This window comes from Canis lupus, chromosome 17, assembly GCF_011100685.1.
Source record: "Canis lupus familiaris isolate Mischka breed German Shepherd chromosome 17, alternate assembly UU_Cfam_GSD_1.0, whole genome shotgun sequence".
NCBI lineage: Eukaryota > Metazoa > Chordata > Mammalia > Carnivora > Canidae > Canis > Canis lupus.
Genome location: NC_049238.1, coordinates 52,013,167 through 52,038,801, shown reverse-complemented (window position 1 = coordinate 52,038,801; position 25,635 = coordinate 52,013,167). Strand labels below are relative to the sequence as shown.

Genomic DNA, 25,635 nt, shown 5'->3' with positions numbered 1-25,635 from the left:
GGGTAGTTTTAAGGGTAGGGGTATGGCTGGATTTACGGGTAAGGCAAGGCTCAGTGTAGGGTTATGGGTAGAAATAGTTGTAGAGTTAAAGCTTGGGTATGGGAGGTGGTAGGGTTAGGGATAGGGATAGGGTAGTTATAGGGGTAAGGTTAAGGGTAGGTGTAGTACTAGGGATAGGGGGATGATAGGGTTGCTGTAGGGACAGTGGAAGGTCCGTGGGAGTGAGAACCCAGCGGGACTTGCGGCGGGGGTGGGGGGGCCGGTGGCGCCCCGAGAGAAGGAGAGGGGAGGGCTCGTGCTGCGGGGAGGGCCGTGGCTGCTGCGGTTCCCTCTGGGGGAGATCCCTCCCCATGCACGCGGCCTTGGGTTGTGTCTGGGGGGGGGGGGTTGCGGTTCCGAGCTGCCGGTGGATAGTGGTCCGTGGAGGGGGGCGGTCGGGAGGCCTGGGTCCGGAACACCGTGGGTCTTGCCTCCGCTCCCCAGGCGGCGGCTGCTTGTCTGCTTGTGGTCCTGGCGGGGTCCCCTCTTCCCCCCACCCAGTCCGCCGCCGCGCCTCCGCCTCCGGGGTCCGCGCCGCCCCTCCCTCCCGCTGGCGATCCTGGCCTTCGCCCTATCCGAGAGGCTCGCGCAGGGCGGAGTGGCCCGCGGGCCGCGTCCGGGGACCTGTGCCCTGGTGGCCGCCCGGGCCGCCCCGTTGCTGCCCCGCGCCCCCCCCCCCCCCCCCGGCGCGCGGCTGCTCCCGCAGTGATCAGGGTGGACAGGGAAGGAGGGGTGTCGGTGGGAAGGCGCCGCCGTCGGTTCCGGCGAGGAGCCCTTCGGCGGAGGGCGCTGGGGGACGTCCCGGGCGAGGAGGAGGAGACCCGGTGTCCCGCGAGTGGCGGGGCGCGTGGTTGCGGGCGGCGCTTGGGGGCGACCGCGGCTCCCGACGCCCCCCACCGCGTCTCCCCGTGCACCGCGCGGTGCCCGCACCCCGCTCCCCTCCTTTTCCCGCGTCGCCTCCCCGCCCTCCAAGCCTGGCAGGGCCCTTGGCCTGCGCCGGCTTGTGCTCCCTTGCCCGCCGCCCCGGTGTGCTCGCGGTGGCCTTTCCTGTGCCACCTCGAGCCCTGACCACGCGCGCCCTACACCTGGCGACCTGCGACCTGCTGAATTTAAGCGTATTAGTCAGTGGAGGGAAAGAAACTAACCCGGGTTCCCTCAGCCCCGAGTGAACAGGGAAGAGCGCAGCGCGGAATCGGTGCCTGCGGTGGGGCGCGGGACACGTGGCGGCGCAAGACCCCCTCCCAGGGGCGGCGGGGGCGGGTGATGGAGGCGCAGCCCGGGACTGCGGGACTGCGTGAGGCCGGCGGCGCCCCCACCCCCGCCGGGTCCTGGGGGAGCCAGGTTGCTTGGGAAGGCAGCCCAAAGTGGGTGGTGTATCCATCTAAGGCCAAACACGGCTGGAGCTGGAGACCCGTAGTCAACAAATTCCATTAAGGGAAAGTTGAAGAGAACTTCGAAGAGAGAGTTCCAGAGGGTGTGAAACCCTTAAGAGGTAAAGGGTGGGGTCCGAGCAGTTCGCCCAGAGGATTCAACCCCGCCGGACCTTTCCCGCCCCCTTCCTCCCGACCCCTCCACCCACCCTCCCTCTCCTGACGTCCCTCCTCCCCAGAGGGGGGCTCGGCCCGCGGGGCCTCCTCTCCGGCGACCTGCCAGGCGGATTCCCGCTGCGGTGGTGTGCTGGGAAGGCCGGCGGGAAGCTGGCTGGGGCCCCACTCTCTCTGGAGGGCGGCCCACTCCCCGAGTATTACAGACACCCCCGCCCCCCCCCCCCAGCAGCCCTCAAGGAATCCCGGCGCCCCGGGAGCAGACGGCGGCTGCGCTCATCCCCTCCCTGCGCCCACTGCCGCGAGGGGTCCTGGGGCGGGGCGGGGCGGGGGGGGCCTAGGCCGCTCCTCCTACAGCGCCACCCGCCCCCAGCACCCCGCCGGCCGGGCCTTGGAAAGCCTCGGGGTTTCGGGGTTTCGCAGCGTCCCGCGAGCTCTCGCTGGCCCTGGAAAATCGGAGAGAGGGTGTAAATCTCCCGCCAGGCAGTGCGGGATCCGCAGCAGGTCTCCGAGGTGAACAGCCTCGGGCGTATTGGAACAATGTAGGAAGGGAGGTCGGCAAGCTGGATCCCGAAGTCAGGGATACGGATTGGCCCTAAGGGCTGGGCTCTCCCCCGCTGGACAAGGCGCTGCCGCCCCCCCCATCTGGGGCACCCCCGCCCAGGCCCGCTCCCAGGGCGCTCCTCTGCCCCACCCTGGGAGGCTACCCCAGCTCTCCCCCCCCTTTCCCCTCCCCCCCTTTCCCCTCCCCCGCGGGCGCTCGGGGCCGAGCACCGGGGAACCGGCAGCAGCTGCGACTCTGGACCCTAGGGGGGCCCTTCCCATGGATCGCCCCGGCTGCGGCGGGCATCGCGGCCCCACCGCGGTGGGAGCCTGGGGAACGCCGTGCGCCCCGCCCAGCGGGGATGTTCCGCCGGCAGCAGGAGGTCCTGTCCCCGTCTTCTCCGCCAGGGCGGTCAGCGCGCCGGTTCCCCTCGCCCCCACCCCCGCGGGGACCCCCCCAGGCAGCGATGGAGCTGCGCCTCCCCTCCCCTCCCCTCCCCTCCCCTCCGCCGCTGCCTAGCGGCCGACTTAGAACCGGTGCGGACCCGGGCCCCCGACCGTTTAAACAGTGCGCGGCGAAGGCCTGCGGCGGGGGTTGACACGACGTGACTTCTGCCCAGTGCTCTGAAGGTCGAAGTGAAGAAATGCAGTGGAGCAAGCGCGGGTAAACGGCGGGAGTAACTAGGACTCTCTTAAGGTAGCGGCAGGCGCCTGCTTGGACGAGCGAGATGGCCACTGTCCCTACCCACTACCCAGAGAAACCACCGCCGCGGGACCGGGCTGGGCAGAGCGAGCGGGGAAAGCAGACCCTGTTGAGCTGGACTCAGGTCTGCCGCAGGGAAGTGGGAAGCCCCCCTCCACCCCCGCCCCGGCAGGGCCCACCCGCCTTGCGGGCGCCAGGTGAAATACCACTACTCTTACGGTTTTTTCACTGACCAGGTGGTGGGGGGAGCCTCAAGGGGCCCTCCCTTCTGGCGCCCACCGCCCGGCTGCACCGGCAGGGCACAGCCCGCTCCCGGGACATGCCAGGTGGGGAGCTTGACTGGGGCGGTACACCTGTCAAACGGTAACGGCAGGTGTCCTAAGGCGAGCTCAGGGAGGGCAGAAACCTCCGTGGAGCAGAAGGGCAAAAGCTCACCTGATCTTGATTTCCAGTACGAATACGAATACAGACCGTGAAAGCGGGGCCTCACGATCCTTCTGACTTTCGGGGTTTTAAGCAGGAGGTGTCAAAAGTTACCACAGGGATAACTGGCTTGTGGCGGCCCCTCCCCCTCCCCCTGTTTCTGCACCACTCTTGTGGCTGGAGTGGTCAAATCCTTTACCATCCCAGGTGCCTCCAGTGCCATCCCCCCTCCCCCCTCCCCACCCCCACCAAGGAGCAAAAATCACCTCAAGTCATTGGGCCACCTCCTTCTGAGGTTCACATTAGAGTACCTCCCAAATCAGCAGGCAGGAAGGGGCCCAAGGGCTCCCCTGGACTTAAACCACCCACTTCAGACTTTCCCACGAGAGCCTGATAGTGGGAGTGGGGAACAAATCGACTGACTCTTTAGTGGACACGGGGGCGACATATGCGGCTTTCAAGCCAATTCAAGGTTGTTGGTTTATTTTAAAAAGACGTGTCTTTGGAGCTATCAACATCACACATCATACAGATAACCAGCTTTACCTTCCCCCACCTGCCCCCTTGAGTTATAAAATCATTTGATTTTCAGTTCTGCCTGCCTTATAAGTCCTTGGGGTGGGTGGTGGAATGTGCTGCACTCCCATCACAGTTTGTGAGCCTGGAATGGTGATGATGGAAATAGACCCCTCCGTCACCTTTATACAAAGAAACCACGTTTGCTGTCTCATTATGCAACAGGCACACAAAAGAAAATGAGAACTACTTATACCCTTGTTCCACCTGAACCAACCTGGACGCTGGAGGATCCAGGCCCAAGGGAGGGCCCTACTCAACTTTGCTGTTACCTCCAAGGATTAGTTGAGTTGTATCTATTGTGATTTATCCACAGAAACTACTTAAAATGGTCAATTTGGTCTCTCTCATATACTTTTCATTGTTAAGAGCAAATAGGTAAAATAATTTTTAAAAAGGCTTATAGGTAAACCTTTGCAATAGCTTCCAAAATCTTTGGTGACCTGAAGCTTGAAGTTGTGCTAGGTTAATTGGCAAATTGGGTTGAATTCATCGGATACCTATGTCTTTTCATCATAAGGTAAAAAACTAAAGCATGAGTCACTAAGACACCCAAGGTGGTTTTTGTTTCCTTGTTTTCCTTCCTCCTCCCCCTTTTCTTCCCTCCCCCCTTTTTTCTTTTCATCTTTTGTCTTATTCAGGAAAACTGCAGATACTTGAGTGTTAGTAAACATATTTCATGCTTTCTTAAAAATTGTATTATAAACACTGTGTTTCTAAAAACTATGACATGTATTCATATATTTGCTAATCTAAAGAATTCTGGTACAATAGATAGTGTGCCCTTGGCTCCTACTGACTTTTCACCAGAGACTGAGGCTTCTAGGAGTTAAAAGTCTGCCAGATGGGGGACGTCTGGGTGGCTCAGTGGTTGAGCATCTGCCTTTGGCTCAGGGCATGATCACCGGGTCTGGGATCTTTAAAAAAAAAAAGGAAAGGAAAGGAGAGGAGAGGAGAGGAGAGGAGAGGAGAGGAGAGGAGAGGAGAGGAGGAGGATCTGTTCTGTCCTTCCTTCCTCCCCCCGACAGCCCTCAGACCCCGCCCTCCCCCATACCCCTCCCTAACTCCCGCCCTCACCATCCCTCCATCCCTCCCCCCTCCCCTCCCTCCCCTCCCCCCTCCCTCCCCCCCCTCCCCTCCCCTCCCTCCCATCCCTCCCTCCCCCCCTCCCCTCCCATCCCCTCCCCTCCCCCCCTCCCCCTCCCCCTCCCCACTAATAGAAAGAAAGAAAGAAAGAGAAAAGAAAGAAAAGAAAGGAAACTTTCTCTCTCTCTCTCTCTCCCCCCCCCTCCCTCCCTCTCCCCCTTCCCCTCTTCACTCACATGCTCTCTCTCTCTACAAAAAATAAATTAAATTAAAAAAAAAAAAAAAAGTCTGCCGCATGGAATCGAGACTACTGGAAAACAATAAGGAAAACAACTCCGTGTGTGAGAATGGAGGAGACGTGTAGAAGAGGCACAAGGCATGAGAATACATTTTTTTTGTTGTTGAGGGAAAAGAAAATAATTTTGTCCTGAAATGAGCCTGGCTATTTTTTTTTAAAGATTTTATTTATTTATTTATTTATTTATTCATGAAAGACACAGAGAGAAGGCAGAGATATAGGCAGAGGGAGAAGCAGGATCATGCCCTGAGCCTAAGGCAGAGGCCCAACTGCTGAGCCACTGGGCGTCCCTATTTTTTTTAAAGGAATTTATTTACTTATTTATGAGAGACACAGAGAGAGGCAAGAGAGAAGCAGAGACAGGAGAAGCAGGCTCCATGCAAGAAGACCAATATGGCACTCCATCCCAGGACTCAAATGTCCCAGAGCCTGGCTATTTAGAGAAAGAAAACTTAAGACTGACTCTGAATGAAAAATGACATTGTAGAAGGAGTTTCTGAGGGAGATGTTTTGAAAAGGAATTCTATGTATGGTCAGGACTGACTGAGATTAGGAGAAGTTTTACAAGTACACTGGTATAACATTGAGATTTGGCTCTTCTTTCTGTTAAAACGACAAGGGTTTCTTGCATTGTTAGTCTACTCTGCATAAGAGATTGTGAACAGAGAAGAAAAGACATTTTTTTTTCCTTTACCTGCCTGGAACAACAAGGTTTTTATATTCGTTTTTATCTGGTCTTTACCTAAATAAGAGAGTGAAAACTTCTCAGTATTGGAGCTACATTTTGGTGACAACTCTATAACCTCCTGTAGAATCTCCTAAGGCAACCTTGGCAAAACAGATACTGAAGTTTTCAGTTTTGTAATGATCCGTGATCCTTTGTAGGCACGTGTTATGAAAACTTCTGAGATGTTGGTTGGTTGGTTGGTTGGTTGGTTGGTTGGTTGGTTGGTTGGTTGGTTTGGCTGGCTGGCTGACTGGCCAGCTGGCTGGCTGTTTGCTTATTCGTTCATTCGTTCGTTGATTTTTCAACAGATTCCCAGAAAGTCAAACCCTAAATAGAGTCTCTTGACTAATTAACGTAGTTTACCTGCTGTGTTAGGTCACATGAGAAGCATTGTCAAACAAATAATGATAAACCCTCTTAGATTATATTGGGTCCGTGAATGCTGTTGCTGTTCCAAAAATTAAATGAAATTTCTAAAGTTGTAACATGTCCTGGTACAGTGCCATCACTTGACATTCGAATTGCTAAAATGCTGTGTGTTACAAAAGAAATTTCAAAGTTTCTTACCGACTGCATTATAATGAACTATCATCGGGTCTTTAACCGTCCATTTTTGACATTTACAGGTATTGTTCTGATGCCCTTGCAAAAATATGGTCCAGCTTCAAGAAGATTCATGAAAAGAACTTTTGACAAATACCGGTTTCTGGTCACCCTGAGATCATAAAACTAAAGAATGAATTGCCAGAACTAATGAAAAAGCTGCATTTGAATAGAACAAAAAGAAACAACATGGAACTGAATGAGCTAAGGACAATGATGACCATTTTTAATGACTCTTGTTCAAAGCATTGTGTTGATCCCCTCATGTTTGCTCCTCCAGATTGAAGGAAACTTTGTCTCTAGAGATTTTATTAAATTGTTTTGTAAACAAATTATTTATCTTTTCACCCTACCTGTAACCCTCCAGAGTTCAGAAACTCTCAGTGAGTATTCTTTCTTTTATGACAATTGTAAATCATCCGCGTTATGACAATTGTAAATCATCCGCGTAGGTTGGGTGGGAATCTGTTCTCTTTGTAACCAGACACCATTGGAAGGATTGGTAATATTACCAAGGCCTTGACTAGAATGGCATCTGTTTTTCTTTTTCTTCCACCACTCCACCCCCTCCCACCCCCTACCCCACCCTGGTTTAATTTTTTAAAGTAATCTCTACTCCCAACGTAGGGCTCACACTCACAACATTGAGGTCAAGAGTCATGCTCTCTACTGACTGAGCAGGCCAGGTGCCCCTGGAATCTCATCCTTAAGACACACGCATAGACTCAAGATCAGACAGCTTGGAGAAACAGATTGACTTTCTGGAGCCAATAAAGCCCCTTGGAAAATGTTGGCCTGATACCCTCTTCCAGAGGTCCCCACAGCCTTACCAGGTGAGTCAAGAGTGCCACCTCCTGACAGATAAAAGCAAGAGTCCGATGCTTAAGCCCACCGAGCCTCCCAGGTGCCCCTAAAAGGTGCTTTGAAATGCTGAAGTTCTTCCTTCATGCCTTGCCTTTACAGGGATGACGTCAGTGACCATGTCTGTCTACCTGGAGAGGAAGAAAATATTCCAGATTGCTGAACCCTGGTTTTCCACACTGTGGATGACAGGACCCCCTCCAACCTGACCCAGGAACTCCCTTACTCTGAGCCAAGGACAGGGGCTTTTGTTTTTAAGTTGTGGTTAAAAATAGACATCACCTACAATGGAGTGGTTTAGCCATTTCCAAGCCTAGAATTCAGCAGTATTAGGTATGTTCACACCCTCCTCGCCACATTATCTTTCCATTTTTTTAATTTTAATTTTTATAGTTTTTTAAAATTTTATTTCTTCATGAGAGCCGAACAGAGAAAGAGGCAGAGACACAGGCAGAGGGAGAAGCAGGCTCCCTGCAGGGAACCCAATGCGGGGACTCAACCCCAGGACACTGGGATGATGCCCTGAGGCAGATGCTCAACCACTGAGCCACCAAGGCACCCCATACATACTTAATTTTTTAAAAGTTCATTTATTCATTTTTCACTATCTCTAGACCCAACATAGGGCTCGAACTCACGACCCTGACTGAGATCAAGAGTTGAGTGCTCTTCTGACTGAGCTGGCCAGGTGCTCCTTCCATTTCATTTTTTCAAGAACCCTGGGATCACGGCTCAGAGTCACCATTTGTCCGGTGAGGCCCCACCCCTCCATGCGGAGGTGACATCTGTCAAACTGGTTCATGTTTGTCCATCTTCCTTCTTCCTTTTAGTAGACAGAAGGTGGCTTGTGAAACAGCCAGTGACTATGTTGAATGAGACTGAGGATTTCCCTTGGGAAGTGGGTGTGAGAGGGAGGACAGGTTGATGGAGAACCAGTAAACTGTTGGTGTTGCTTTAGAGGAAAGAGTGTGCTTTCTGGGCCCTCACCCAGGGTGGATGAGTCAGAATTGTCCCCTGCCAGGCCTCCCTTAGTCCTTTGCCCTTATCACTCCAAGCCTGTGTTTGGTCTCTGAACCCTAAGACACCACTGTCGTGAGTTTAAGTCCCCCTCAGATTCAGCATACCCCACCATGCCATGCTCTCCCAGATGCACCCCCACCCCTGGAAGGCATTAGAGTGAGATGTCATCCTCCACATCCATGATTTCCAAAGGCTTTATTGGGGTTTCCTGGGTTAGGAAACCAGGAGGGGACTCTTTTGGCCCCCAGACAAGGGAGTTCTTCAGACATCCTCTTTCCCCTTCCTTTCCCCTTCCCTTTCCCTCACTTCCCCTCTCCTCCCCCCCCCCCCCCCCCCCCCCCAAGTTTGGAAGAAGTTTGGAAGCTGAAGCTTGATGGTTGGGGGAGTTGAAGAAAGCCATTCAATGGAGAGAAGTCCCAGTCCCTGACTTTAACAGACAACCTTGTGCATTTGAATGAAAGGATTGAATGAGGCCCATTGGAATAAATTACCCTGAACCTCCCTTCAGCCTCCAGCCACCCCCACAACCCCCCTACCCTCCAGAGGATTGGGAAAGGAAGGCCAGGTGTATTCATGCCCTGAGGGTGGGGGGGGGGGCATGCTCAGGCTGGCTCCTGCAACTCCATTCATTCCGGGAATGTTCTGTTGTTTCTGCTGAGTTGCCAGTTGCTGCTATGAGCAAAGCTAAACTCCTCCCATTGCCTAGTTCTTAAAAAGCCTCATTCTCCTGTTTTCTCCGTGAATGGACTGACCCACACCCACCTATCCCACCAGACCCCTTGTGCAAATACTTCCCTTGAAGAGTTCTTTCACCTCATCCAGAAAACAAACAACAGCCACCCATATCCACCCCATTGCCACAGATACCCAACCAACAAAACAAAAATCTATTCTGCCTCAACCTACTGTACAGTCACTGTCTTAGACATGCTTTAGGCTCAATGACTTGATGCTGTCTCCCTTTCTCTGGCACAATTCCACCTCCCCATTAGGCCCATATTATAACTGCATGACCACACTGTTCACAGGAGCTGGAGACAATATGCTAAAGTGACCGGATGGTAGCACTGTCCATTTGAAAGGACCTACCTGCCAAGGCATCCATAAACATGGTCCCCAGAAATCTTTGACATTCACTTGCCTCTGATGAAATCGTTGCTCTGGAAACTCCAGCATCGATAGCCAATCTTGTCCATGTGCCTCTAACCTTTGCTCGCCCTCTGTTCACCTGATATTTTGCCTGATTGTTCACGGGAAAATTAGAACCCATCCTGCAAGAGCTGAATCCAAATCCTTTGCTCACCCCCACAAGAGAAAAGATATGCCCAGGTCTGCACCTGTCTTATCCTTCTCCACTGTGGCAGAACTGTGGCCCGCCCTCCCTCCCCCTGTCAAAAGTCAAATCTGAGATAAGACGGATATAAAGGAAACCAGAATACTTTTTTGAACTATAGACACTTTTAAAAAGTAGCCGCAACAGCAAAGAAACACACAAAACACGCCCCCCCCCCAGCAGGTGGAAGGAGGGTGTGCTGACCCCTCCTTTCCCTCCTAGAAGCACACCCCCTCCTATGCCCCTGGAAGGTGCCTCGGAGGGGTGTACCAGGAGGGAAGTGAATGACATTCTTATCTTCAAGGACAGGAAGTTGAGCATGAGAATGAGAATTCCGGACAAACAGATCTTGTTATTAAAAAAAAAAGAAAAAGAAAAATTCTTATGTTCTTTTAGCCCCCCCACATGGTTGAGTTACTCTTCCACAATCTCTTCTCCTTGTTCAACCCAATAGACAAGCACTTAGGGTTTGCCACTCCTGGGTCTGTGTTTGTTCAGGAGGGCTGTGCCAGTGAAGCTGAGGTCAAGGTCCTCCGCTGGGAGGCCCCAGATGCTGAGGGGGTGGAGGTCAAGGTGGTGCCTCCGGAGGCTGGAGGCCATCCTTTCCAGGAGGCCATCCTTTCCAGCGTCTTTTTTTTTTTAAGGTTTTATTTATTTATTCATGAGAGACACAGAGAGAGAGATTGGCAGAGACACAGGCAGAGGGAGAAGTGGGCTCCATGCAGAGAGCCCCACATGGGCCTTGATCCCGGGTCTCCAGGATCACACCCTGGGCTGAAGGCGGCGCTAAACTGCTGAGCCACCCGAGCTGCCCCTTTCCAGAGTCTTTGGATGTGACCTCCTTCGTGGCCTCACTCGCTCCCCTCTGGGTGCTGCCCTGCTCTCAGCCACCATCTGCAGAAAGGCCCTGGATAGGAGCTAAGCACGCTCTTACTGGCAGATCCAGCGATCCCACTCCCACGGATCAGTCCTCGGGGACCCAGAGGAGGTGAAAGTGGAGGGCCGGAGCCCCTCTAAATCCTCGGCCTGTCTAGCTTGTCGAGGTCATCTCTACACCCATCTGACGCAGCGCTGGCCCTTGGGATGGGCGCCAATCCTGCGTGGAGGCACAGGCTCCTCCGACCGACCAAGCCACAGCCAGGTCCTCAGCAATACGTGTCCTTAAGAAACACCGCTGAGCAGCCTTCAGCTCATCTGCCCTCCGGGTGGAGGAAATACCAGGAATGCAAGTAGTTTAGCCAACTGAGGAAGGATTCCCGCCACCCCCCCCCCCCCCCCCCCCCCCGCTTTTTTTTTTTTTTTTTTTGAGGAAGGATTCCCTTGAAAGAAAACCCTTCTTTTCACTTTTCTGTTGTTGGGTCAATGCTTTTAACCTGCCAGACTTCCAGCCTCCCAAGTCACGTGACTTGCTTGATTTCTCGCTTGTCCTTGTCTCTTCAGTAGCTTTCATAGTGCTCAGGATGTAGGATGTCCAGGGAACAGTTTTCATGCTGGGGTGGGTGGATGTTGTGAAGTGGGATCAGAGATTCATACAGGTGAGAAGAAGGCCGAGAGAGAGGCTCCTTAATGAAACCCTAAAAGCCCATGGTCAATTGGTGATGCTTAACATGATAAGAGTTACCTTTGATGAGAGGAATTCTTGCTGGAGGGGCTTGTGTCCTCTCTTGTCTGGATCTGAGGGTGAAGTTTTTGAAAGGTCCCTACTGGTCCCAGAAAACGTTAAAGGGTCCTAGCGTGGTCCTGGAGTCCCGGGATCAAGTCCCACATTGGGCTCCCTGCAAGGAGATTTCTTCTCCCTCTGCCTGTGTCTCTGCCTCTCTCTGTGTGTCTCTCATGAATAAATAAAATCTTAAAAAAAAAAAAAAAAGTGCCCTAGCACCTAGACAGGATGCTGCTTTGTCACCTCCAGCGTCCAATCCTCTGCCACCGTTATGTTTTCCTATGACTGCTTAATGCTCACATGTATGTATCTTTGATAGTTACTGGTTCTCTTTGTCCTCTGTAGTCCCTTTTGTTTGTTTCTTTTTCAAAGCTTTTTATTGTGATTGATTGATTTTTAAGATTTTTTAAAATTCCCTTATGAGAAACACAGGGGAGGGGACAGAGACATAGACAGAGGGATAAGCAGACTTCCTGCGGGGACCCCAATCTGGACTCAACCCCACACTCTGGAATTATGCCTCATTCTAAAGGGACAGCCTCAACCCAACCACCAAGCCACCAGGCATCCAAAAGCTTTTTAGTTTCAAGAGATTACTACACTCATCCAACAGACATGGTGCTGGCTGGAACTCACGACTTCCCACAAGCAAGAGTCCCAAGTAGCCAGCCAGGTGCCCTATAATACCTGAACTAGAAAAACAAAACAAAAGGAAAAAGAAAAAAACTTTTGTACATGCCGAAGGAAGTTCTGCGCATAGCTTTCCTTTTCCCCTTAATATCCTGGACAAATTCAGGATCAACATTTACCTCTTTTCCAGTGCAAACCGCCCCCCCCCCACCCCCCCACCAGAGAACTGTAAGGATGTCCTGGAACTGGATTGATGTCGTGAATGGCTAATTTAACCCCCTTCCTCACATCAGCTCTCCCAGGCTAAGCTCACTACTACGCCTCTCTCAGAGCCCTGTAAGACCCTGACTACCTAGCAACTGTGAGGCCCCAGTGGAAATGAGCTTGCCTGAGTTCTGAGGCTAAGGCCTTCCCAGAAGGCAAACGTCCCAATGAAAGGAATTCAACCGATCTCTCCAGAAGGTTTAGAGCAGCAGTCCATGAGCGCTGGAGGGTGTCTGGGACACCACAGTTCCTTGAGCGCAGCTATCCACTGGCCCATTCCATGAGGAAAATCAAACCTATCAGCCCAGCAGACAAGTCTGGTCAGGGGCAAGTCTGTGGGCTTAATTCTAAGAACCAGGCCCTCCAAGACGTTTCCTTTCAACAAGCCCTCAGAGCTGAGAGAGGTTAGAAGATACCTCCAGCCTTGGTGGTGGAGGGCCATTGGACAGGACAGGTACTATTCAATGAGAAAGCAACTTTCCTGGCCTTCAGCTTACAATAAGTCTGTCACCGGGGTGAGTTAGCAAACCCTCTCCACAGTTGGTGTGGGGTGGGGGTGGGGGGAGAAGGACTATGAAACCTACTGAAGAACATTCCTCAAATAAAACTTTCATTTAGTCCATCCAAGTGGGAGGTATGCCCTGGCTCCACCGGAGGCTGGAGATCCAATGCACTCGCTGTCCTGAACTCCGGGGCCCAAGGGGCCAGAAGGGAATTTTACATTGGTCGATACAGGAAAGCCTAGACAAGACAGCTCCTCGGGAAGTTTGGAGTGGCCTTGGAAGGCCCTCTCACCTCTGGGTGATATGTCACCTTCCTGGAGGGCCCCTTGGGACTAGCTTCTCACCTCAGGGAGTTGGAACATGTGTCTCAGCTTGGTGGCAGTGCCAAGGGAACGCGGGCTCCTTTCCTCTGAGGACAAAGCTCTCGCAGACTAAGTTCACCACTAGGCCCCTCCCAGAGGCCTGTGAGGCCCAGCCTCCCCGGCAGCTGTGAGGTCACAATGGAAGTGAAATGAGCTGGACTGTGTTCTGTGGCTTAGGCCCCCCCAAAGACCTGGAAGAGACCCTGCCTACCCTGCAGCTGTGGGGGGTGCAATGGAAAGGAGCTGGACTGAGTCTGTGAAGCTCAGCTTTGCCAGAAGACGAGCTTCTCAATGAAGGGGGTTCAAACCTGTCTCGAGAGGTTCAGAGTGCAGTCCAACAGCACTGGAGGGCCTCTGGGACACCATAGTTCGTTAAGTGCAGCACTCCACTGGTCCCTTCCATGAGGCAAGTTGAACAGATCAGCCCAGTAGACGATCCTGGGTAGTGGCGAACCAGCAGGTTTCAGTCTGAGAACCAGGCCCTCGCCCTCCCTTAGGGACCACTTCAGTGAGCCCTCACAGCTGAGGGAGTTGAGGAGGTAGCCCCAGGCTTGGTGGCGAAGGGCCAGTAGGGAGGCCAGGTACTTTTCACCAGGAAAGCCGCTCTCCTGGCCTTATCATTAAATGAGTCTGACACCGGGGTGAGTTAGCACACCCTCTCCACACTCCTTGTGGATCTGAAGAGACCAAGCAACTCACTGAACACCAAGGGACTAGCATTCCTTGAAGGAAACGGTCAGCTAGACTGTTGAGGTGGAAGGTATGACGTGGCCTCACCTGAGGCCGGAGACCCAATGGAACTGGCTACCCTGAAGAAGCCTGGGCCCAAGGGTCCAACGAGGGCAGCTTTCCACTGTCCTCTCCAGGAATGCCTTGAAAAGCTTCCTCCTCAGAAGGTGGGGAGGGTCCTGGGAGACCCTGTCCACCTCTCGGGGACACACGCTTTCAGACACTGAACCCTGCTACAAGATACTCTCACCCCGGGGAGCTGGAGCATGGTTATCAGCAGTGGTGGTGATGCCAAGGAGAAGCAGGCTGCTTTCCTCTGAGGACAAAGTGCTCCCTGACTAAGCTCACCACCAGGCCTCGAGGCCTGGGAGACCCTGGCTCCCCGGCAGCTGTAGTGGCACAAAGGAAAGGAGCTGGCCTGAGTTCTGAGGCTAAGGCATTCCCAGAAGACTAGATCCTCGGTAAAGGGAGTTCAGGCCTTTCTCCCCAGAAGGTTTGCAGTGTGGTCTAAAAGTGTTGCAAGTCCTTTGGGACACACCACAGTTCCTTGAGTGCAGCTCCCCACTGGCCCCTTCATGAGGGAAGTCTAACATCTCAGCCCAGGGTGAAAGCCCGGGCAGTGGCAAGGCAGGGCTTCAGTCTGAGAAAGCGGGCCTCCCTCAGGTCACCAGTCAACCTGCCCTCACAGCTGAGGGAGGTTGGCAGCTAGCTGAAGCCTGGTGGTGGACGGCCAGTGGAGAGGCCAGGGAGTCTTCACTGAGAAAGCAGCTTTCCTGGTGTTCTGCTGACCACGAGTCTGTCACCGGAGTGAGTTAGCCCACCCTCTCCACAGTTGTGGTGGAGGTGAAAAGACCACGTGACACCCTGAACACTGAGGAACTTGCATTCCTTGAATGAACCTTTCAGCTAGACCCTCCCAGGTGGGAGGCGTGGAAGCCCATCAAGTGGAATTTGATGTCCTGAACCCTGGGCCAAGAGTCCCATGGAGGCAGCATCCCACTGGCCTCTCAAGGAGAGCCTAGACAAGACAGCTCCTCGGGAAGTTTAGAGTGGCCTTGGAAGGCCCTTTCACCTCTGGGTGACAGAGGCCTTCCTGGAGGACCCCTTGGGACTAGCTTCTCACCTCAGGGAGTTGGAACATGTGTCTCAGCTTGGTGGCAGTGCTAAGGGAACGCGGGCTCCTTTCCTCTGAGGACAAAGCTCTCGCAGACTAAGTTCATCACTAGGCCCCTCCCAGAGGCCTGTGAGGCCCAGCCTCCCCGGCAGCTGTGAGGTCACAATGGAAGTGAAATGAGCTGGACTGTGTTCTGTGGCTCAGGCCCTCCCAAAGGCCAGCTTCTCAATAAATAGACAGGGCTCAACTGGCCTCCCCAGAAGTGTCTGCAGCGTTGGCCCAAATGCGCTTGAAGGCCGCTGGGACACCAAGTTCCTTGGGTGCAGCTCTCCGAGAGGAAAGTCAAACCTCTGGCTCGCCCCAGCAGACCAGCCTGGGCAGTGGCGAGGCAGGGCTTCATCTGAGAAGCAAGCCGTCCCCGATGGACCTTTCAACCTGCCCTCCAGCTGAGGGGAGTTTAGCAGCAGCTGGCTCCAGCCTGGGCGTGGAGGGCCAGTAGAGAGGCCAGGGACTTTTCAGAGAGAGAGCAGCCTTCCTGGCCTTCTGCTGAAGCGAGTCTGTCACTGGGGTGAGTGAGCACACCTTCTGTCACTGGGGTGAGTGAGCACACTTTCTCCACAGTTGCTGTGGAGGTGAAGAGACCACAGGGACCTACCGAAGGCTTTGGACTTAGCCTTCCTTGAATGAACCTTTCAGCCTGCCCCTCCCTGGTGGGAGGACTGTCCCGGCTGCACCTTAGGCCAGAGACTCAATGACACTGTCCTGAGCAGCTTTCCACTGGCCTCTTCTGGAAGGGCTGGAGAAGTCAGCTCAGGAAGTTGAGAGGGTCCCTGGAAGGCGCTGTCCACATCTAGGGGACGTAGGCCTTCCTGGAGTGACCCTTGCCACTAATTTCTCACCTCAGAGAGTTCCATATGTATCTCAGCAGTTTGGGCGGCGCCAAGGGAAAGCAGGTTACTTTGCTCTGAGGACAAAGCTGCTCCCTAACTCAACCACTAGGCTTCTCCCAAAAAACCTATCAGACCCCGCCCCTCTAGCCGCTGTGAGGGCACAATGGAAATGAGGTGGCCTGAGTTCTGAGGCTCAGGCCTTCCCCCAAGTCAAGCTTCTCAGTGATCGGAGTTCAACCAGGTTTCCCCACAAGTTGTGGAGGGGCGATCCCAAAACCCTGCAAGGCCTCTGGGACAGCACAGTTTCTTGAGTGTACCTCTGCAGTAGAAGGGAGTGCCCCCTCTGAGTGGAAACCTCTCACCTCCAACCTCTCGGCCCAGCAGACAAGCATGGGCAGTGGCAAGGCTGTGGGCTTCAGTCTGGGCATGGAGCCCTCCCTGATGCAACCTTTCAAGGAGCCCTCAGAGCTGAGGGAGGTGAGCAGCTAGCTCCCTCCTTGGTGGTGGAGGGCCATTGGAGAGGCCAGGGACTTGTCACTGAGAAAGCTGCCTTCCTGGCCTTTCCTTTACTATGAGCCTGTCACAGGGGCTGCTTGGCACACCCGCTCCGCAGTTGGTGTGGGGGCAGCGAACAGACCATGCAACCTACTGAAGGCTGAGGAAGTAGCGCTCCCCGCTCCCCAGTTGAGACTTTCTGCCAGCCCCTTCCAGGTGGGAGGTATGCCCTGGCTCCACCTTCAGGCTGGAGACAAAATGGAACTCGCTGACCTGAACCAAGGGCCAAGGGTCCCACGGGGGCAGCTTTCCACTGGTGTCTCAAGGAATGGCTTGAGATGCCCACACCTCAGCAAGTTTGCAGGGGCCTTGGAAGGCTTTGTTCACCTCTAGGTGACACAGACCTTCCTCAAGCGCCCCTTGCGACTCGCTTCTCACCTCGGGGTGTTGGAACATGGGTCTCCTCGGTGGGGGCAGCGTCAAGTGAAAGCACGCTACATTCCTCTGTGGACAAAGCTCTCCCTGCCTAGGCTCCCTACTAGGCCTCTGAGACCCTGCCTACCCAGCAGTAGTGGGGGAGCAATGGAAATGAGCTGGCCTGAGTTCGCAGTCTCAGGCCTTCCCGGAAGGCTAGCTTCTCAACGAAGGGAAGGGAACGGTGTTCGAATGTGTCTGCCCGGAAGGTTTGGAGTGCGGTCCCAAAGCACTAGAGGGCCTCTGGAATACCACAGTTCCTTGAGGGCAGCTCTGCACTGGCCCCTCCCGAACATCCCCCCCAGGAGATGAGTCTGGGCGGTGCAAGTCTGTGCCTAGTCTGAGAACCAACCCTCCCTGATGGGCCTTTCAAGGAGCCGTGGGGCGGGCGCTGAGGGAGGTGAGCAGCTAGCTCCCTCCTTGCTGGTGCAGGGCCATCGGAGACGCCAGGCGCTTTTCACTGAGAAATCAGCTTTCCCGACCTTCTGCTTACACGGAGCCTTAGCGCACACTCTCCACGGTTAGCTTATCGTGGAGGTGAGAAAACCTTGCCACGTTCTGAGTGCTGAGGAACTAGCATTCCTTGAATGCAGCTTTCAGCCAGCCCGTCGTCCCAGGTGGAAAGAATTCCCTATCTCTACCTTAGGTTGGAGACCCAAAGGAACTCGATGTCCTGGCACCCTTGGCTCTGGGGTGAGCAGCCTTCCTGGCCTTCTGCTGAAGCGAGTCTGTCACTGGGGTGAGTGAACACACCTTCTCCACAGTTGCTGTGGAGGTGAAGAGAGCACAGTGACCTACTGAAGGCTTTGGACTTAGCCTTTCTTGAATGAACCTTTCAGCCTGCCCCTCCCTGGTGGGAGGAATTTCCTTGCTCCACCTTAGTGGAGACCCAATGGAATTGGCTGTCCTCAACCCTGGGCCTAAGGGTCCCGTTATATCGTTATATCGTCTTTTTTTTTTTTTTTAATTAAAAAAAAATTTTTTTTATTTATGATAGTCACATAGAGAGAGAGAGAGAGGCAGAGACATAGGCAGAGGGAGAAGCAGGCTCCATGCACCCGGAGCCTGACGTGGGATTCTATCCGGGGTCTCCAGGATTGCGCCCTGGGCCAAAGGCAGGCGCCAAACCGCTGCGCCACCCAGGGATCCCTATATCGTCTTTCTACTGACTTCTCTATGAGAGGCTGGAGAATCAGCTCAAGAAGTTTTGAAGGATTTCAGAGGCCCTGAAAACCTCTCAGCGACATGGGCGTTCCTGGAGTGCCTGTGCCCTAGGTCCCGAACATCTACTTCCACTGGGCCTGCCTGGTTATTTTTGAGCAATAGCTAACCCCCCGCCCCCCGCCTCAGGCAGAGACTAGCTGAAATTTCCTTTGTAGAATGCTTGTGTCACAGTGTATGCTATCTCACCTTGTCACTGCACCTCCACACCAACCTTTGAGAGAGGTTCTAACCACTCAGGTAGTAGGCTAGTTGCAGGCTGCAGGCCAGGGAACAATCTTCCACACTGTTAAACACCTGGCTTTCCACTGTACCGCCACACCATTGTATGGGACCAGCTTCTAGGTTCCCTCAGGTGTGAGTGCTCATTGAAGGGTATGTCTGGGAAGGCTTAGCTTCAAAGGGAAGCAGACCACCTACCTACTGCCCGAAAGCAACCTTTCAAGAGGGGGTCTACTTACTATTTAAAGAGGCTAGTGGAAACCTACATGCAAGGATCTGTGGCTTCCCAGAGGCCCTATAGCAGATATTTACCAGGTCTCCAAAACTGCTGTAGATATAGGTTTAAACTCCCTTGATGTAGAGGCTAGCCGGCTAGGAAGGCCTGAGTCACAGAATTAATGCCAGGTCATTTCCAATTCGTCTCCACAGCTGCTAGGAAGGTAAGGTCTAAATTGCCTATGTGAGAGATCTAATGCAGAGCTTCCCTCAGAGAAAGCTTTGTCCTCAGCGATAAGTAGACCGCTTTCCCTTTGCACTGCCACCACTGCTGAGACATATGATTTAAACTCCCTGATGTGAGAAGCTTGTCAGAGGGACATTTCAGGAAGGCCAATGTCCTCTAAAAGTGTACAGCACCTTACAGGGCCCCCCCAAACTGACTGAGGAGCTAGGTTCTAAAGCCCTTCATTGACAGACCAGTGGATAGCTGACCTTAAGGTAAGCTTCTGCTTAGGGTCCAGCACAGGGAGGTCCATTGGACCGCCAGCCTATTGTTGAGCTAGGGCCTGCCACTTACATTTCAGAGGCTAGCTGAAAGTTTCCCTCGTAGAACACGTGTTTCTCAGAGTACACTATGTCTCGTTGTCATTTCACCACCACATCAACTGTTGAGGGTTGTTCTAACTCACTCTGATGATAGACTAGTTGCAAACTGCAGGCCAGGAAAGCTTCTTTCTAGTGTTAAGTACCTGGCCTTTCCACTGCGCCAACACACCAACACACCAACGAGTGGAGTTAGCTGCTAACATCCCTCAGATGTGAGGGCTCATTGAAGGGTAACTCTGGGTAGGCCTATCTTACAAAGTGAAGCGGACCACCTTTCCACTGCACATAGGCTGGGGGGAGAGTGGTCTATCTTCTTTTTGAAGAAGTTAGTGAAAACCTGCATTCAAGGATCTGTGGAATTCTAGTAAGCAGAAGGTCAGGAGAATTGCTTTCTCAGTAAAAATTACCTGACCTCTCCACTAGCCCTCCACCATTAGGCTGGAGCTAGCTAAACTCCCTCAGCTGTGAGGGCATATGGAAATGTGACCTAAGGGAGGGCCTGGTTCTCAGACTGAATCCCAGACTTGCCACTGCCCAGGCTCATCTGCTGGGCTGGGAGGGTTGACTTACCTCACACAATGGGCCAGGGGAGAGCTGCACTCAAGGAACTGTGGTGTCCCAGAGAACCTACAGCTCTTTGGACCACACTCCAAACCTTCTGGGGAGACAGGTTTGAACTTCCATCATTGAGAAGCTAGCCTTCTGGAAGGCCGGAGCTTCAGAACTCAGGCCAGCTCATTTCCATTGGGCCCTACAGCTGCTGGGTAGGTAGATTCTCACAGGCCTCTGAGAGAAGCCTAGTGGTGAGCTTAGGCAGGGAGAGCTTTGCCCTCAGAGGAATGTAGCCTGCTTTCACTTGGCACCACCACCACTGCTAATACCCACCTTCCAACTCCCTGAGGTGAGAAGCTAGTTGCAAGGGGCCCTCCAGGAAGGCCTATGTCACCTAGAGGTGAAAGGGCCTTCGAAACTCCTCCAAAATTCCTGAGGAGCTGGCTTCCAAAGCCATTCCTTGTGAGGCCAGTGGAATGCTGCCCACAGGGACTCTTGGGCCCAGGTTCATGACAGCGAGTTCCATTGGGTCTCCAGCCTAAGGTGCAGCCAGTGCATACCTCTGACCTGGGAGGAGTAGCTGAAAGTTTCATTCAAGGAACACTAGTTTCTCAGCATTCAGTAGGTTCTATGGTCTTTCATCTGTAAAACAAATGTGGACAGGGTGTGCTAACTCACCCCGGTGTCAGACTCCTTGTAAGCAGAAGGCCAGGTAAAGCTGCTTTCTCAGTGAAAAGTACCTGGCCTCTCCACTGGTCCTCCACCACCAAGGCTGGAGCTAGCTGCTAAACTCCCCCAGCTGTGAGGGCTCGTTGAAAGGTTCCATCAGGGAGGGATTCGTTCTCAGACGAAAGCCCATAGCCTTGTACTGTACAGACTTGTCTGTTGGGGTAAGAGGTTAAGCTTTCCTCACAGAAGGGAGGGCTTGGTTCTCAGAGGAAAGCCCACAGACTTGTACCGCACAGACTCGTCTGCTGGGGTAAGATTAAATTTTCCTCATGGAAGGGGCCAATGGAGAGCTGCACTCAAGGAACTGTGGTGTCCCAGAGGCCTTATGGCGCTTTTGTACTGCCTCTCCAAATATTCTAGGGAGACACCTTTGAACTCCCACCATGAGAAGCTAGCATTCTGGTAAGGTCTGAGCCTCAGACTCAAGCCCGATCATTTCCACTGCTCCTCCACAGCTGCCGGGTAGGAAGGGTCTCAGAGGCCTCTGAGAGAGGCCTAGTAGTGAGCTTAGTCAGGGAGAGCTTTGTCTTCACATGGGTGTAGCCTGCTTTCACTTGGTGTTGCCACAACTGCTGAGACCCATGTTCTAACACTCCTTCTCAGGAGTGCCCTGAGAAGCTAGTCGTAAGGGGCACTCCAGGAAGACCTATGCCCTCTAGAGGTGAACAGGGCCTTCCAAAGCCCCTCCAAACTTCCTGAGGAGCTGGCTTCTCAAGCACATCAAGCAGTGAAAAGCTACCTTCTAGGGACCCTTAGGCCCAGGGTTCAGGACAGTGAGTTCCATTGGGTCTCCAGCCTAAGGTGGAGCCAGGGCATACTTCCCACATGGAAGGTATTAGCTGATTGTTTCACTCAAGGAACGCTAGTTCCTCAGTGTTCAGTAGGTCATGTGGCCTTTTCACCTCCATAACAACTGTGGAGAGGATGTGCTAACTCACCCCAGGTGTCAGACTCCTTGTAAGCTAAAGGCCAGGAAAGCAGCTTTCTCAGTGAAAAGTACCCGGCATATCCACTTTCCCTCCACCAACAGGGCTGGAGCTAGTTGCTAACATCCCTCAGCTGTGAGGTCTCGAAAGGTTCCATCAGGGCAGGCTGGATCTCAGACTAACCCAACAGCCTTGCCACTGCCCAGGCTTGGCTGCTGGGCTAAGATGTTTGACTTTCCAAACAGATGTGACTAGTGGAGAGCTGCACTCCAGGAACTGTGGTGTCCCATGGGTCCTACAGCACTTCTGTACCGTCCCTCCAAAACTTCTGGGGAGACACATTTGAACTCCCTTCATTGAGAAGCTAGCCTTCTGGAAGGCCTGAGCTTCAGAACTTAGGCCAGCTCATTTCCATTGTGACCTCACAGCTGCTGGTTAGGCAGGGTCTCAGACACCTCTGAGATGTCTGTTGGTAAGCTTAGTCAGGAAGAGCTTTTTCCTCAGAGGAATGTAGCCTGGTTTTTCTTGGCACTGCCACCACTGCTGCTGCCCATGTTCCAACTCCCTGAGGTGAAAAGCTAGTCGCAAGGTGCACGTAGGCCTATGTCCCCTAGAGGTAAACAGGGCTTTCCAAGGCCCCTCCACACTTCCTGAGGAGCTGGCTTCTGAAGCCCCTCCTGGAGAGACCAGTCAAAAACTGCCCCCATGGGACCCTGGGACCCAAGGTTCAGGACAGCAAGTTCCTTTGGGTCTACATCCTAAGGAGGAGCCAGGGCATACCTCCCACCTGGGAGAGGCTAGGTGAAAGTTTCATTCAAGGAATGCTAGTTCCTCAGCGTTTATTAGATCACACGGTCTTTTCACATCCACCACAACTGTGGAGAGTGTGTGCTAACTCACCCCGGTGACAGACTCACTGTAGGCAGAAGGCCAGGAAAGATACTTTCTCAGTAAAAAGTACCTGGCCTCTCCACTTGCCCTCCACCACCAAGGGTGGAGCTAGCTGCTGAACTCCCTCAGCTGTGAGGGCTGTTTATATTCCCTCAGGGAGAGATTGGTTCTCAGACTGAAGCCCACAACCTTGGCACTGCCCAGGCTCACCAGGTGGGCTGAAAAGTTCAACTTTCCTCATGGAAGGGGCCAGTGGAGAGCTGCACTCAAGGAACTGTGGTTTCTCAGAGGCCTGCCAGCGCTTTTTGAATGTGCTCCACACCTTCCAGGGTAATGGTTGAACTACCTTTATTGAGAAGCTAGCCTTCTGGGAAGGTCTGAGCCTCAGACTCAGGGCAGTTCGTTTCCATTGTGCCCCATAGCTGCTGGGGAGGCAAGGTCTCACAGGCCTCTGGAAGAACCCTACTGTGGTGAGCTTAGGGAAAATATGTCCACAAAGGAAAGTAGCCTACTTACCCTTGGTGCCGCCAACACTGATGAGACCCATGTTCCAACTCCCTGAGGTGAGAGGCTAGTCGCAAGGTCCACTCCAGGGAGGCCTATGTCCCCTAGAGGTGGATAGGGACTTCCAGGGCCCCTCCAAACTTGCTGAGGTTCTAGCTTCTCAAGCCCTTACTGGAGAGGCCAGTGGAAACCTACCCTCATGTGACCCATCGGCCCAGGGTTTAGGGAACCGAGTTCCTTTGTGTCTCCAGCCTAAGGTGGAGCCAAGGAATACCTCCCACTTGGGAGATGCTTAGCTGAAAGTTTCATTCACGGAATGCTAGTTCCTCAGAATTCAGTAGGTTGCATGGTCTTTTCACCTCCACAACAACTGTGGAGAAGGTGGGCTAACTCACCCGGTGACATTCTCCTTGTAAGCTGAAGGCCAGGAAAACTGCTTTTTTCAGTGAATAGTACCTGGCCTCTCCACTGGCCCTCCACCACCAAGGCTGGAGCTAGCTGTAAAAACCCTCAGCTGTGAGGGCTCATTGAAATGTTCCATCAGGGAGAGTTGGGTTCTGAGACTGAAGCCCACAGCCTTGCACTACCTGGATTCCTCTGCTCTTGGCAAGATGTTTGACTTTCCACTCACAAGGGGCCATGGGAGAGCTGCACTCAAGGAACTGTAGTGTCCCAAAGGCCCTACAGTGCTTTTGGGGAGACAGGTTTGAACTCCCTTCATTCCAGGCTAGCCTTCTGGAATGCCTGAGCCTCAAAACTCAGGCCAGCTCATTTCCATTGCACCCCCACAGCTGCTAGGTAGGCAATGTCTCAAAGGACTCTGAGAAAGGCCTAGTGGTGATTTTAGTGATGGAGAGCTTTGTCCTCATGGAAAGTAGCCTGCTTCTCTTGGTGCCACCACCACTGCTGAGACCATATTCCAACTCCTTGAGGTGAGAAGCTAGTGACAAGGGGCTCTCCAGGAAGGCCTATGTCCCCTAGAGGTTGACAGTGCCTTCCAAGGCCCCTACAAACTTCCTGAGGTATGGCTTTTCAAGCCCTTACTGGAGAGGCCAGTGGAAAGCTGCCCTCATGGGACCCTTGGTGCCAGGGTTCAGGACTGTGAGTTTTATTGGGCCTCCAGCCTAATGTGGAGCCAGGTCCTACCTCCCATGTGGGTGAGGCTAGCTGAAAGTTTCATTCAAGGAATGCTAGTTCCTCAGTGTTTAGTATGTTGCCCTGTCACTGCACCCCCACACCAACTTTTGAGAGACTGTCTAACTCACTACAGTCATAGGTGTTTGAAAGCTGCAGGCCAGGAAATCTCTTTCAGTGTGAAGTAGCTGGCATTTTACTCTCTGTTTGTTTGTTTTTTACAGATTTAACCTTTTTTTCCCCATATATAAATGATATAATTCAGTACTTGTATTATTCTGTCTTGCTTCCCTCGCTTAGCATATGTGTTCAAAGTCTACCGGTGTTGTCACAAATGGAAGGGTAGCCTCCTTTTTCATGGCTGAACTATATTCCATTGTATATGTGTACCATTAATGAACATTTAGATTATTTCTATATATTAGCTATTCTGAATAATGGTACAATAAGCATGGGAGTGCTTATACATTCTCAAAATCCCGTTTTCATTTCCATTGGGTATATATCATGAAGTGGAATTATTGCTTAGTATAGTAGATCTATTTTTAATTCTTTGAGGAACCTCCATAGTATTGTTTTCCATGGTGGTGGACCAATTTGCATTCGTACTAACAATGTGTAAGGTTTCCCTTCTTATCATATCCTCATCAGCACTGTTGTCTCTTATCTTCTTGATGGTAACCATTCTGACACATTTGAAGTAATATCTCACTGTGGCTTTGATTTGCATTTTTCTGATAATTAACAATGAACATCTTTTCATGTGTCTGTTGACCATCCCTATATCTTCTCTGGAAAATCTTTTCTCTGGAAAAATGTCTATTTAGAAGGGGTTCTTTTAGCTCATTTTTAAATTAAATTGTTTAATTTTTATTAAGATGACTGAGTTCTTTCTATATTTTGGATATTAACCATTTATTCAATATATGGTATGCAAAATTTTTCTACCATTCTTGGGTTGTCTTTTTATTTTGTCCATTTATTTTATTTTATTTATTTTTATACATATATTTTTGCTGTCCAGAGGCTTTTGAGTTTGATGTAGTCCCATTTATTAATATTTACTTTTGTTATTTATACTTTTAATATCATGTTTAAAAAAACATTACCCAAACCAATATCTATGAGCCTCTTTTCTATGTTCTCTTCCAGGGATCCCTGGGTGGTGCAGTGGTTTGGCGTCTGCCTTTGGCCCAGGGCGCGATCCTGGAGACCCGGGATCGAATCCCACGTCGGACTCTTGGTGCATGGAGCCTGCTTCTCCCTCTGCCTATGCCTCTGCCTCTCTCTCTCTCTCTCTCTCTATGACTATCAAAAATAAATAAACTATGTCCTCTTCCAGGAGTTTTATGATATTAGACTTTATGTTTAAGTCTCTGATCCGGTTTCAGTTAATTTTTGTGAATGGTGTGAAATAGGGGTCCAATTTCATTGTTCTGCATGTGTTTCACAATTTTTTCCAAAACCATTGTTGAAGAGACTACCTTTTCCCCATTGGGTATCCTTGGCTCTTTGGTCAAGTATTAGTTGACCATTTATGCTGGGATTTAATTCTGAGCTTTCTGTTGTGTTACATTGGTCAATGTGTTTATCTTTTGCCAGTGTCTTTTCATGTTTATCACTATGGCTTTGAGGTAGTTTGAAATCTGGGATACCTCTAGCTTTGTTCTTTTTACTCAAGATTGCTTTGGCTATTCGGGGTCTTTTGTGGTTCCATATAAATTTTTTAAATTGTTTCCTTTATTTCTGTAAAA

The 25,635-nt window shown here is 52.3% G+C and overlaps 3 long non-coding RNA genes across 9 annotated transcripts in view; 2 read left to right on the top strand and 1 right to left on the bottom strand.

Annotated features, from left to right (window-relative positions):
- The window catches only part of LOC111090673, a 42,373-nt gene extending 26,971 nt beyond the window's left edge, over positions 1-15,402 (bottom strand). Inside the window, exons 1-4 of one of the 3 annotated variants that reach the window (XR_005372597.1) lie at positions 15,028-15,402; positions 13,484-13,613; positions 13,106-13,300; positions 7,373-7,534 (exon numbers count right to left, since the gene is read on the bottom strand). This is a non-coding gene — a long non-coding RNA (uncharacterized LOC111090673). The remainder of the gene's footprint in view (positions 1-7,372; positions 7,535-13,105; positions 13,301-13,483; positions 13,614-15,027) is intronic. The other 2 variants (XR_005372596.1, XR_005372595.1) reach the window with 2 other exon arrangements.
- Positions 2,642-8,393, top strand: LOC119874762. Of its 2 annotated transcripts, XR_005372594.1 has the most exons (5): positions 2,642-2,790; positions 6,566-6,925; positions 7,170-7,375; positions 7,506-7,736; positions 8,018-8,393. It is a non-coding gene; the product is annotated as an uncharacterized LOC119874762 (long non-coding RNA). The 2 variants fall into 2 exon arrangements; XR_005372593.1 differs by lacking the exon at positions 8,018-8,393 and having other exon boundaries at positions 7,506-7,876.
- LOC111090671 lies at positions 13,341-25,093 on the top strand. 4 transcript variants are annotated; one of them, XR_005372600.1, is made up of 4 exons: positions 13,341-15,586; positions 17,524-17,616; positions 22,666-23,451; positions 23,539-24,921. It is a non-coding gene; the product is annotated as an uncharacterized LOC111090671 (long non-coding RNA). The 4 variants fall into 4 exon arrangements; XR_005372599.1 differs by lacking the exons at positions 13,341-15,586; positions 17,524-17,616 and adding exons at positions 18,034-22,573; positions 25,034-25,093 and having other exon boundaries at positions 23,539-23,679; XR_005372601.1 differs by lacking the exons at positions 13,341-15,586; positions 17,524-17,616 and adding an exon at positions 18,035-22,573 and having other exon boundaries at positions 22,666-22,806; positions 23,539-24,924.
- The last annotated feature ends 542 nt before the right edge of the window (positions 25,094-25,635 follow it).